Source organism: Clarias gariepinus, chromosome 6, assembly GCF_024256425.1.
Source record: "Clarias gariepinus isolate MV-2021 ecotype Netherlands chromosome 6, CGAR_prim_01v2, whole genome shotgun sequence".
Lineage (NCBI taxonomy): Eukaryota > Metazoa > Chordata > Actinopteri > Siluriformes > Clariidae > Clarias > Clarias gariepinus.
In genome coordinates this window covers 18,578,752-18,592,339 of record NC_071105.1, presented here as the reverse complement: position 1 = coordinate 18,592,339, position 13,588 = coordinate 18,578,752, and the positions used below count along the sequence as shown (strand labels likewise).

Genomic DNA, 13,588 nt, shown 5'->3' with positions numbered 1-13,588 from the left:
TGTTGTATGCAGTTTGAGGTTGTGCATTGCCATGCAAAATCAGAATGCCTTTGGAGATGAAACCAAATGTTTTTTTCACGAGAGCATTCCACTCACTGATTGTTCATTGGAACGACTGCAGTGGACTCCGAGCCACATCGGTTGGGATAATTATTCACTAACCCACAGCCTTCTTCAAAATGTTTGCACCATATAAACGCTTTACTGCAGCTAAGGGCTGCATCACCGTACTGTACTTGAAGTTTTTACACTTGGCATGATCGGTTTAATGCCTTCATGAGTCAATCAATGTTTCCCAACCCAGATCCTCAAATACCAACTGTCAGAAACATCTTAGTGGTTTTCCTTCCACACCTGATTTAACTAATTAGCTTATTCCTGAGCTGAGATATGTACAAAAAGAACAATAAAATCTACAGGAAGGAGGGAACATAGAACTAGGACTTAGTACCAGTGGTCAAGTTTTTTTTTTAACGAGGCAAGTGAGTTTTCAAATAAATTCAGCTGTAAATAGTTCTGAACAAGCGCTTATATTCTGCAATAAGGGAGAAAATAGATTTTTCAATTACACTAGATTGCAATGTAAATGCCATTTACCTTTCCGCCTTTGAAGTGCGCTGTTACTAATTCAATTTTTTACTTTTTGAAAGATACAATCTGTATTTGTTTATCTCACTGGAAATCACTCTCACCCCACTTCCACTCTTCTTCCAATCAGCTTATCGTTTCCAGCTCGAAATAGATCTTTCATGGCTAATTAAATTTTAGGCATATAACCCCTCAACAAAAAAGGCTCCCAGGAAGTGTGCAAAAAAAAAACTTCCTGCTCTTTTAGCTTTTTTTAAACAAAGCAAAGATATCAGGATTAGTCTGATGCACTTTTATCCACAGTGAGCCTTAAGCATGAGGTGTGCCTTCTGTGTCTTTATAAGGCTGCTGTGTATGATGCTGCATTTACACTGAATGGAATTATAATATGTAGGACTAAACATGACAATTATAAATAAATAAATGTGTGAATAAATAAGTAAATATAGAAATAAATAAATAAATAAATGTGTGAATAAATCAGTAAATATACAAATAAATAAATACATAAATACAATAAGCCCTGGAAAATTGCTAAATATATTCCTAATTTTGTTTATTAACATATTTCAAGATTTATTTATGTCTGAATTTCCACAATTCTTCATTTCTTTATTTCTGGATTTCCACATTTCTTTATTTCTGCATTTCTACATTTCTTTGTCGCTGTATGCTGATAAGGTAGGCGGTCCCAGCCTTAGTCGAAACCGTGATTGGTTAATGAAGTGAGATTGTTTCGACTCAACTAGTAATGCCTTCGCTTGTAATGTCTGCTGTCTGGCAACTATGTTTTTTTTTTTTTTTTTTACAAGCTGCTAATCAGTTAAAATCATTAGCAGGTAAAATTGAGAACCTCGCAGCAAATGACTACGTTTAATATCGAGTCGAAAGATTAATGGAGGATTCAGTTCAGCTTGATGCTGAGATGGATGTTGTCCTTAACCAAACTGTGTTTGACTGTCTTCAAGAAGTTGTCCGCCAACTTCATATCCTCACGCAGAAAGAGGACGGGAATGTTGGGCGTCCACGGTGAGTTTTACCTCCGAATATAATTGAGGCTCATCTACCTCTGGGTAAAACACACCGTGGACACCCAACGCTCCCTTCCTCTTTTTGCGTGAGGATATGAAGTTCTTGAAGACTGTCAAACACAGTTTGGTTAAGAATCCCGCAGAACGTGTGCTAACGGTCTCTCATTGGCAGCCATTTTTATAGTTAGTTTTAGATAACTAAAAAGCATCACGCTGATTAGATCGATTGGTTCTGTCTGAGGTGCTCTGCGGCCCAATCCCGGTTTCGACTGAGGCTGGAACCGCCTATCTTATCAGCATACAGAAATGTAGAAATGTGGAAATGCAGAAATAAATAAATGTAGAAATGTGGAAATGCAGAAATAAATAAATCTTGTAATATGTTAATAAACAAATATATTTAGCAATTTTCCAGGGCTTATTGTATTTATGTATTTATTTATTTTTATATATACTTATTTATTCACACATTCATTTATTTATAATTATGTCATGTTTAATCCTCCATATTATAAAAGTTTACTCTGAAAACAGGACTGAATAAAAACAGATGGGTTTGTGAAGCTTTTTAACTTATCAAGAAGCTCAAAATAATAAGAGCAATAACTTGAGAATAAGCAATGTATATTTATATATATATGTTTGGGGTCACTTGCAAATTTCGTTGTTTTTGGTTAGTGAGGATTTCCAAAATATAAAAAAAAAAACATATGGAATTAGGTAATTACGTAACAACAACAAAAACAACAGTTAGTTGTTATTTTAAGACACAGAGGTCAGCCTTTCTGTAATAGTTCTTGCAAGAACAGTATTGTCAAGTGCATTTGCAAAATCGGTCAAGCAGCATAATGAAACTGGCTCTCATGAAGGCCATCCCAGGAGGGCGAGACCAAAACCTACCTCTGCGGCAGATGAGAAGTTTATTTAGATTTATCAGCCTGAAAAATTACCAATTAACAGCACCTCAGATTAGAGGCGTTATGAAGTCTTTACAGAGCATAAGTAGCAGAAACATCTCAATATCAACTGTTCAAAGGAGATTAATGCATTTTTTGGACGCCTTCATCATTCCTTTACAATGTAGAAAGAAATAAAAATCAGGAACGATCATGGAGTTAGAAAGTGTTCTAAAACTTTTAAACCATAGTGTGTATATATATATAAAATGTTGTGATATAAAATGAAAACATATTAATTAAAACTATGTCAAAATGCATAATGTCTATTTAAGCAATGGATAGGCTTTCCAGTTCTATAGCATATAATGTCATAGAGATAAAAATGGGGATAAAGATGTAGTAATCAAAAATGTAATAAAAAAACAAGTATATTGTACACAAATTTAGCTTTGCAGTCAAAGACAGCGTGACACTCATGAAAACTACTGATTTTATATATCAAAAAAAAAAAATTCTCTCTCTCATACTGATTTGTGTTCCAAGTGAAGCATTGGAAGGAATTACATCATTCTTAGTGGACAAGGCTTTGTGTTCTCTCTCTCTCTCTCTCTCTCTCTCTCTCTCTTCATCAGTCCAGTTTACTGTCCTGTGGTGTTATGGGGTCATCAAAAAAGTAAAAAAATCAAAAAGAAGAGTAAAGCGTACTTCTGCCTATAATAGCAGTGGAAATAATGTCAGTTTTGCTCACTGCACTGTTTACAACAGCAGTTTTTTTTCTGTTTGTTCATGGTGAGTCACTTGAGCCACTTCAGGCTGCCAATGTGAGTGTAGCAAAAAACTGAATGCCCCAAAGGAATTATTTATAGAGTTATATTTTTATATTAATTCAACTTCCACTAGGGACACTGGAACTGGAACGCAGTCCAATGCAGAGGAAGCAGTTATAAAACTGCTACCAGCATATGAAAAACCAGTCGTTTTGAAGACTTGTCTTAACTGCCTCAGAGACTGTGCTATTGTCAGTAATCCTCTAATGGATACCTGTCAAACGTGTCACCACAGGACAAGCTGTTTCCATGGCAACTCTGAGCATAATGCACAGGCTTTATGGCCGTGGACATGGGTGTTTATTGCTGTTGACGAAGGTAAGGTTGTGTGATCTGAAACAGCTCAACTCTCAAGTGGTTCTCACACAACATTAAACAACAGAAAGAATTTGCCATGACACAAAATACATCCTGTTACACAGATCAGTTACTGCACTAGACTGTACTTACATTTGGAGTTCATCACACAGGTGGCAGAGATCAAACAAACTCGCAGCTTCCTGTTGAAAGACAAATTGCTTTATTAGCCTACGTAAATGTATCAGTCTTAAGAAAACTCTTGTACTACTGGCTATGCAAAATGGGACTGCTTTACTTTGAGCCCGCTGAAAGCTCTCGCGTTACAAAAACCTTTTCTCTAACTGTAACTCTATTCATCCATCTTATTCAACTGATCTATATTTTAAGCTACTCTATGTCTTGATATCTACATAGAAAATAGCATTTTCATTTCAGCATAAATTTTTACCTACATAAGATATTGACCAGTGTGAGATTTTGTTTTTGACAAAGGAGAATGTGGAATGGTATGATCATAAACTATTAGAGGAAGTACAGTGACAGTCTTAAGAGATTTATGTACAGTATAACGTTTAATAGCAAAACCTCATCTGCTTTAAATAACTGTGCGTGTTTAAAAAATTCGCCCTCGATGTTTACAGTTTGATTGCTCCAGAAATGGTGCCTTTTGTAAACTGTGTGAAAGTTCTATTATTAAAACCAATAAAGAGTTTTCCTGTTTACAATGTTACAAAACAAAAAAGCCCAGTGCCATCAATGAGGCTGCACTCTGGCGGAACGCCATTCCGACTACAGTTTCACACAAAGCCACCGCGCTTCCTTTCTCCATAGTCAACACCTTGGTGTCGGACCAGTGCTCCGGAAAGAGATAAATTCTCGTCTGAGCAAAGGGGCGATTCAAGTGTTTCCTCCTTCGGAAGCCAACACAGGTTGGTTACAGCCGTTATGTTGTCGTTCCGAAGAGAGGGCTTCCTCCGAATGTGATTAATACAATTTAAAGTGTTCGGGCCTCGTCTACTAAAGGTTTATATGCTTACAAGTGGCGAGCTTTTGAGCAATGGTGTCAAGAACGTAATGTTTTTCCGTTTCAGTGGTCCATGGTGGAGGTTTTGTCTTTACTACAAGAACTGTTAGAAAAAGGTCTTTCCTTCTCTAGGATTAAAGTATACTTGGTTTCATATTGGTTTTGATTGAGTGTCACCGGGGGTTTCATATAAGACACTTCTTGCTTTACCGTCTGCTAAATGAGTGGTTGATCTCCACGCTTTGTCCATGCATCCATCTTTTTTGCTGCTAATGGTTTAAAGGTTACTTTACGGCCAAATGAGGCCTATGTACCTAAGATTGCCTCCACTGATTATAGGCGTGGCTACAGCTACATCACCAAAGGTTTGATTGTATTTACAGCGTCAATATGGGTGACCAGCCAGGACAAGAGAGGGCGTGATATCCCATACATTATGTGTTGTACCTCGTTCCTCCTCCTCAGGAAACAGAGGTTATAGTCATAACCATTCATTTTTAATTAAAGGAACACCTTAGCATAATAGAGCTGTTGCCTTTCTCGTGCTTGGAATCAATGTGGTGGCTTAAATATGGTGTGACGCTTTGGGCCGGATAGCCGAGGGGAAAAAAGAGCTCAGAGCCAAAAGTAACATTCAGCACAAAACCTGTATCGGCCTTTTTTACTGTCACAAAATTATAATACAAATACAAAACATAAAGTAACAGTAAAGGGGTCTCCGAGTGGCGCAGTGGTAAAATGCTCACCCTATCATTGTGAGTTTGATTCCCAGGTGATGCTGTAACCTCTCGAAGCCGGAGGTCTGATTGGCCGGGCCCTCTCAGAGGAGAGGGAAGAGAGGTACTTGCGCTCCCACAATAATCACGGCTCTACAGCCAATCAGGGGCGTCTGCGAGCTCACGCAAGCGGGAGGATCGTAAAACCCTGTCCTCCGAGTGTGTTACGCCGAGTGTGTGGTGCGTGAGCGAGCAGTTCGAAAAGATGAGGTCGGCTGGCATCACGTGGTTCGGAGGAAACACGTGAGTGGAAATAGTAACCTTAATGTGGAAGCCCCCTAGTGATGGGGAGAAAATGGACACGACTAAATTAGGGAGAAAATCGGGGGAGAAAAAAGGAATAAAAAAAAGTAACAGTACAGAATGAGAGTGTTTCAGAGGTGAGCAGCATACCTAAGCTCCTACTCCGTTCTCTTTTTCTCACACACACACCTCCGCAGCGCACACACTGGGGGAGGGGCGGCAACATACATACATAATGTGGTATAAAACGTGGTAGTGGCCGTTACAATGGCCAAGTGTTTGCTTTATTTGCAGAATTTGATGCCATTTTGCTTTCAGCTGGGTCTGCATCACTGGCATCTGTTTTGTCCGACTCCATCGTTCTTAGGAATTTAAATCAATCAGTGCAGTGGTTTCCGGGGTGCATTTTTTTTTCCACCAGGGACGCTAGAGACACTATTATTTTTCATTTTCATTCATTTATTTTTTCCTCAGTAGTGAATATGATTTCAAATGTAGCGAAGTACAATAATTCAAACAAAACCTACTTAAGTAAATGTAAAATTACAGATTTTAAAAACTACTTTAAAAAGTATACTTACACAAAAAAACTACTCAGTTAAAGTAGTGAGTAGTAGTAGTAGTAGTAGTGAGACAGTGCTTAAATCATGTGTAAAATTAGTGCCCCCCTTTTCAGTGTTTCAATGTCAATTGTCTATGTTTTTTTTTTTTTTGAGGAGGGGTGGGGGGTTAAAACGTAATAAAATTCATCTGATCGTAGCAGGTCTCAGCATTAGGCAAATGCAACCTCGAATGAACAACAACATATAACTTTCACTGTGCCAATGTTTATTGAACAAAAATTAAGCCCAAAAGAAAAAAAAAACATGCAAGCAATATTAAATATCTCCCATGATTCAATAGCTTGTAGATTCAGCTTTAGCATCAATAACTTTGTAATTGTTTCCGGTACATTGGCGTGCTCTCCTGGAAGCCAAAAAAGGCCAGTCTTCCCTAGTTTCTCTTAGTCAACACACTCGTTTAACAAACTCCTCTCTGCTGTTGCTGACTGTCATCTCTTATCTGTATTTTACAGAGAGTAAAAAGGAAATACGGTATCGCACTTTTATCATCATGTCCAAAGGGAAGCCGGGCCGAGGTAGCTTCCCTTTCTAAAAAAGATCGTAAGATTAACCACCCGGAAAATGCTCATCATAGCAATGTCAAACTGTGATTTGTCAGAACCATTACATGGGAAGGCAGGGTGAAGATGGTGTCCTTTGTTTAAAAAAAAACTTGGTTGAATGTCATGGCAGAATGTCTAATCTTCTTCTTTTCTCTTCTTCTTTCGAGTGTTCCCGGTTGGGATCACCACAGTCTACCATATCTTCCTTTGTTACTCCAACCTCCTGCATGTTCTTCCTCACCACATCCATAAACCTCTTTTCCTCTTGCCTTGTACAGTAGCTTCATTTCTAACAATCCCTTATAACATATCCTCCCGATATTCTCCTTATCCCTACTCTGCACATATCCAAACCACCTAAATCTGGACTCTCTAACTACAGTAGGTCTAAACCTTCCTACCTACACTGTCACTCTAATATACTAATTGTTAATGCCTGGTCAATTTTTTAACCAATAAGAGCAGAGTGTGAAGGTTTAATTAGCACAGTTTTGCCTTAAATATTGCAATGCACACAACATTATGGGTGAGATATCAGAGTTCAAAAGAGGACGAATTGTTGGTGCGTGTCTCGCTGGCACATCTGTGACCAAGACAGTAAGTCTTTGTGATGTATCAAAAGCCACAGTATTCAGGGTAATGTCAGCATACCACCAAGAAGGACAAACCACATCAAACAGGAGTAACTGTGGACGCAAGAGGAAGCCGTCTGGAAGGAATGTCTGGGTGCTAACCCGCATTATACCCAAAAAACATAAAACCACAGCTGCCCAACTCACTGCAGAATTAAATGTGCACCTCTCCCGTTTCCCCCAAAACTGTTCGTCTGGAGCTTCACAGGGTCAGGGATCAGATTTGGACCTTTGAAAACACTGCTGTAGAGGATGGTTTGTAGATGATGTTACAGTTTGCTTAAAAGTGTTAATTTCCTTTATATAGAGAGACTTGTAATCCAGTATCATTTTGTTCTTATGAGGCCTAGATGGCACAGCACTATTTAGGGACGCAGATACAACCCAAGATACAAAACGAAACGGGTCATCTTCCCAGCTTTTACAAAATATTCATAACAAGGACACAATTCCTCTACTTAATAAAAGCAGGCTCTGTGTCCCAGGCCCATTTCAGTCAGAACGAAAACAAATAAGCCCTACTGTATCAATGAATTTTTCTACCTAAATAAATAAATAAATAAATGAAAATATCATTTGTTTTTATTCCCAAGTAGTACAACTCTATTATAGATCTAATCTGTGAGGTGGCCATGGAGATGCTGTTTTCTCTCTCCCTATCTCCACTGAGTAAACAAGATGAGTTTATCTGCTAACCCAACCGGGCGGGGCAAGAAGCAGTGCACGCCTTACCATTTAAAACCCCTTTCTTCTGTACCCTGCAGCTTGCAAAAGGAAAATTTTTAAATCAGTTTTTAATTAATTCCTTTAAAAAACAGCAATAGAAATGGTAAATTAATAGTGAAATGTTCATGACTGGACATTTCCATTTCAATTGCATTTCCATTCTATTTTATTACTTGTACATAATGTAAATTGTATTGTAAAAAGTTTGATATATTTTCTATATTGCACAATGTAAATTATTATATTTTGATTTTATATTTTATATTCCTTATTTAAATATTTTCTTTTTTATACTCAATTTTTCTTACTGTTACTTTTTTTAATTTACCTTTCTTTCATCAATATATTCCTATTTTATATTCTTTATATTCTCTGAGTTTTTTTAATGGTCATGGGCAGTTGTAAAAACATTTTACTTTATATCTCACTTTGTATGACTGTGTATGTGAATTAGAATTTGAAAATTGAATATATCAAAGATATGCTTAAGAAAATTATTGAAAAAACAATGTTCTTAGAAGGGATAAATTATGAACATGCCACCCTCCTTAGTGCATAACATAATTCAAATATTTCAGTAGGACACGGGTGTAAGCCTAAGCTGGATAATCATGCTCCTGATCCCGCAGTAATCACTTTATCAAAAAAAATTATTTCTCTATTAGTGATATAACCTAATATTCTGACCTGTCCCCAGTGGAGAATGTTTGGAATGTTTGGAATGTTTGAAGCATTTTGAAAAAAACTGTGTCAAAGCAAATTGTGTCAACGAAGACCCAGGACTAGAATCGGACAAGATTATGCCTAAAACGCTTTATCACTTGGTGTCCCTGGTCTCTAAACACCTTTGAAGTCTTGTGAAAAGGAACAATACAGCAACAATACACCATGGTAAAAATAAACTCTATGAGGTATAACAGTAAATAATGTGTTGCTGTACAATTTTCAATGCAATGCAGGTCACAGTTTTTTTTTTTTTTTTAGAAATCATTATTTTCATTTCATTCTATATGTGAATTTACATACCGGCGGAACTTTTTCTGATTTCTGGATTGTAGTTGGATAGAAAGCTTCCATCCATTTTCTAGACCACTCATCCTGTGTACAGGAAACCCTGGAGCCTTTGGGGTTTACCCTGGACAGGCGGGTTTACCCTGGACAGGGTGCCAATCCATTGCAGGGCACACACATACTCACACACTACAGGCAATTTGGGAACGCCAATGAACCTAATCTGCATGTCTTTAGACTGTGGGGGAAAACCAGAATACCTGGAGGAAACCCACCATGGGGAGAACATGCAAACTACACGCACACAGACCTAAGGTGGGAATCGAACCCTTGACCCGCAGGTATAGGATATTAAAGCAAACTGTTTCAGGAGCAGTGGTAAAGGCATTGCACTAAACATTGGAAGGTCCCGGGCTTAAATCCCACGACTGCCAGGTTGTCCCTATTGGGCCCTTGAGCAAGGCCCTTATGTAAGTCGCACACACACACACACACACACACACACACACACACACACACACACTACCAATTGCACCAATTGCTTTAGAGAAGGATTAACCCTCTTTTGGTTAATTGTTCACACCTTAGTTTTTAGCAGAGGATGAGATTAAAACCAAAGTTATTAATCTGCAAAATTACATCCAAAGACATTAAACCTAAAGGCAGCCGGATGTGCAACAGCAATAGGCTACAATTGATCGTTTATTTTAACAGAAGTAATGAAGCTGAAGTGATCTGCTCGCAGAGACGCAGTGACAGCCACCTGCTGCTCCGCTTCCCATTACTGCAGCGCACTGGGGTTCTTCTGCTTTTATAGTGACACAGAACAGCCATTCTCATCTTGTGTGAATTTTAAAGTGGATATTGTGAAGTAGGTTTTAATCATTTCCAAGCTTGCTTATGAAAAATTAATTAATTGAATTAATTTATCTTTTTATGTTATTAAAGTTTTCAATTTGTAGTCTTGTGTCCTATTATTCATTGGTTGTTAATTTCTGCTAATCGTCCCTCAATGTCTTGCAGCCAACAAAATGTAATTACGGATAATTATAAAACTCAAGTTTGAGTTGACTTTTTCATCTAAGTTGTAAGCATTCTTACAAAGTTCTTATTTTAAGTGATGATTTTTCATAAATCCATTAAATATTAGCCTTTTTTAACCTAAAGACTGGTTGTTGTTTCACTGGCCTGGTTATTAGAACATCGTGGAACAAAGATAGGAAAAATAACAAGAAGGGAGATTACTAGGCATACTAGGCAGACTACTCATTGTCATCTGTGTCTTTACAGATTTAGTTATTTCTTAATTAAAATATAATTAAGCATATAGGGTATATCAATATACTAGATATATTACATGGATATAAACATATAACATGAGAGGGAGTGCTGTCGTTCTGATTACACACAGGCACCTCCCGAAATATCGCAGTCATGTTGATATTCAGCACAACAGCATTCCCTTTCATATCTAATTTGTTTTACTTTTTTTTATATTGGAATTTTTTTCTATTTTCCCCCTAATTTAGTAGTAGCCAATTCCCACTTAGCCAATTAGGACTCCCACATCAAGTCTACAAATACCATTTAAGGAAGGGGCCGAAGACTTTCTTGTGTTTCCTGAGAACCATGTGGCCATCTTTTCGAACCATTTTGAGATGCGTAACACACTTGATTGCAGGCTACAGAATCATTCGGGATTTGAACTTGTTACCACTGCGCAACTCGGGGGGCCAGTAATATTTGTTTTCTATAACAGTTTAACAATCGCAATTTATTATCAACAAATTATGATTTGTTTGCTTATTTTACCAGTTATTTTTCAGCGCCAAATCAAATCCTTTCATGACTGACGGAACTAGCTAACTGCAACTAGAGGAGCTGGTGACTGACAGTTTGCTACTGACAATTAGTGTAATTAAAAGAGGTAAAAGTAAATTCCTACTTGTACTGTAGTATCGTATGTAGCCAAAAGGTGAGAAGAATAAACCATGGAGGTTGTAGTAAGTCCTGAAAAACTTACAAGATTTACTTTATATTTCCACTTTTTTTAATTTATATTTTTAAAGGATTTTTCCCGTGATTTTCTTTCTAATTTAGTAGTGTCGTATTACTCTCCACCACTAGGGGCTCCACATTAAGGCAAACTTTTCTATTTTCTTTCCAAACTTTTCCTGACTGGCCGTAGATCTATAATTAATTTCTCCCTAATTTAGTCATGTCCAATTCCTCCCCGTCACTAGGGGGCTCCACATTAAGGTTACTATGACCATTCGGTCGGGAGGGCCAAAGACATGTGTCCTCTGAACCACGTGATGTCACCATCTTTTCGAACTGCTCGCATACACACTCAGAGGACAACGCTATCTGCTCCCTCCGCTTGCATGAGCTCACAGACGCCCCTACTGGCGTAAAGCTGTAATTAATGTGAGGGCACTAAGTGCCACCCATCCCACCCTGCTGAGAGAGCTCAGCCAAATGCTCTCTCTAGGCCCTCAGCTGCGAGAGGTTACAGCATCACATACAGTACCACACACCAGATAGTATCCATTAATCAGACGTTAGAGAAGGATTTGGGATTCAGGCTTAGGTTAAAATCTAGTAACTTTTATAACTCATGTTAGCAATTACTAAAACAATACAGTTGGTTCAGAGGCAATTCAGAACAACTTGAAAGCAATTACTAGAGACAATACATGACATAACATTATCAGATGTGTTTTCTTGCTGAAAGTGCTCACGTGTCTGGTTTTGAAAGTAGGTTTTGGCAGGCAGCTACTTTCTCCTCCTTCCAGTACTGCAGACCACACTGACCTACCTACCCATGCTGGTGCCTGACAGTGTAATTAATCGATGGAGAATGATTATGCTCTATGTCGCTACTTGTGGAATGTCTCCCATTCAATCAGATTACTTGGTCAGAACTAACTGTTCTGTATAATAATAGCTATATCACAGCCATGTGATACTTCTTCCCTATCACACCTACTGTACAAACTGATGAGTGCCACACACATACATCCCTCAAAATACACAAAACTTAATTCACCTCATGCTGCTGCTAGGACAATCTCACATTGCACCTGAACACACTCAGAGGAAAGTGCTAACTGCTACGGTCACAGATGCCCACCTTTGACTAATATCCTCTAATTGATCACCCAGAGAGCACAGACAATTATGCTTTCTTGAACTCAGACCTCCCAAGGATAGGGCAAAAAACTGTGCTGTTTCGGTGATTATAATTCATTTTGAGTTCCGGTTCGTTTTTTTAATCCTGTTCGGATTTTTTCAGCACACAGGACATGAATACATGAATATAAACCATGATAAAGAAGAAGGGCCTGTCGACCAAGCTGCAGTCCTACACATTAACTAGTTCATTATCATCATCATCATCTTCATCATCATTAGAGAGAGAGATTAGATGGTCAGGAAATACACCCTGGTGTCTAAACAGTTCTGAATGATTAAATGATTGAGATTTCCTATAAAGTAAGTAGAAACCAAACTTAAATTTAAAAACAGCTTTAAAGGGCATACAGTAGAATGTTACTTTGCATTTTCTGTGCGAATATGTTTCCAAAAGAACATAGTACTGATCTCTCCTACTTGTTTAACATTGTACAAACAAAAACTACTTGATGATTAATCATAGGGACAACACACATTTTCAACTGTAGAAAACTGAACATTTCCTTTAATATTACATAGCTAGTTAAGGAATGTCATTTCTCTCAGCAGCTTTAAGTGATTGTTCTTATTCAGTGTAAATTAGAGAGGATCTCGTTAAACATACTCATCCTACTCATCCTGGAAATGCATACTTGCGCAGAGATTAAACACAACAGCAAGCTCAAGCACTACCAGAAATCAGAATTAAGTCTGACGCATAAACACAATGATGCACATGCATACTGTAGGAATAGAGGGGTCTTTACTCTATGCTTGTTTAGTTGGTGCAGATTAGGTCTTAGCTGTTCAAACAGGCAGGCGAAAGTCATTCCAGGTGGAGAATAGAATAGTTCTCATGTTGAAACAGTATAAAATAATAAAACATACATTTTAAAGAAATTAATCATAATCTTGAGGTATCCTAAATAAAAAAAAAAATCCTTGTATGGCTTGTTTTTTTCACATTATTGACAATAAAGAAACTTTCATTTCCCTTGTAAATAAGAAATATCATTAAACTGTATTTAAAGAATGAGATGTGCTTAACTGGTAATTTCATAAAGCACCACCTTGGGCATGGCAGATTCTTGTCACACACTATTAGTTAGTTAATACAGCTTTCACCGACTGCTTTACATTTCTTTAGAAAGCATATTATAATTAAAATAACAATCCCAGTATTTCAGATACT

The 13,588-nt window shown here is 37.7% G+C and overlaps 1 protein-coding gene across 2 annotated transcripts in view; it reads right to left on the bottom strand.

The window, feature by feature from the left end:
* The window catches only part of dlgap4b (discs, large (Drosophila) homolog-associated protein 4b), a 122,582-nt gene that overhangs the window by 43,569 nt on the left and 65,425 nt on the right, over positions 1 to 13,588 (bottom strand). For both annotated transcript variants that reach the window (XM_053498799.1, XM_053498800.1), the window contains exon 2: positions 3,796 to 3,845. The gene's annotated coding sequence lies outside the window, so the exon portion shown is untranslated. The remainder of the gene's footprint in view (positions 1 to 3,795; positions 3,846 to 13,588) is intronic.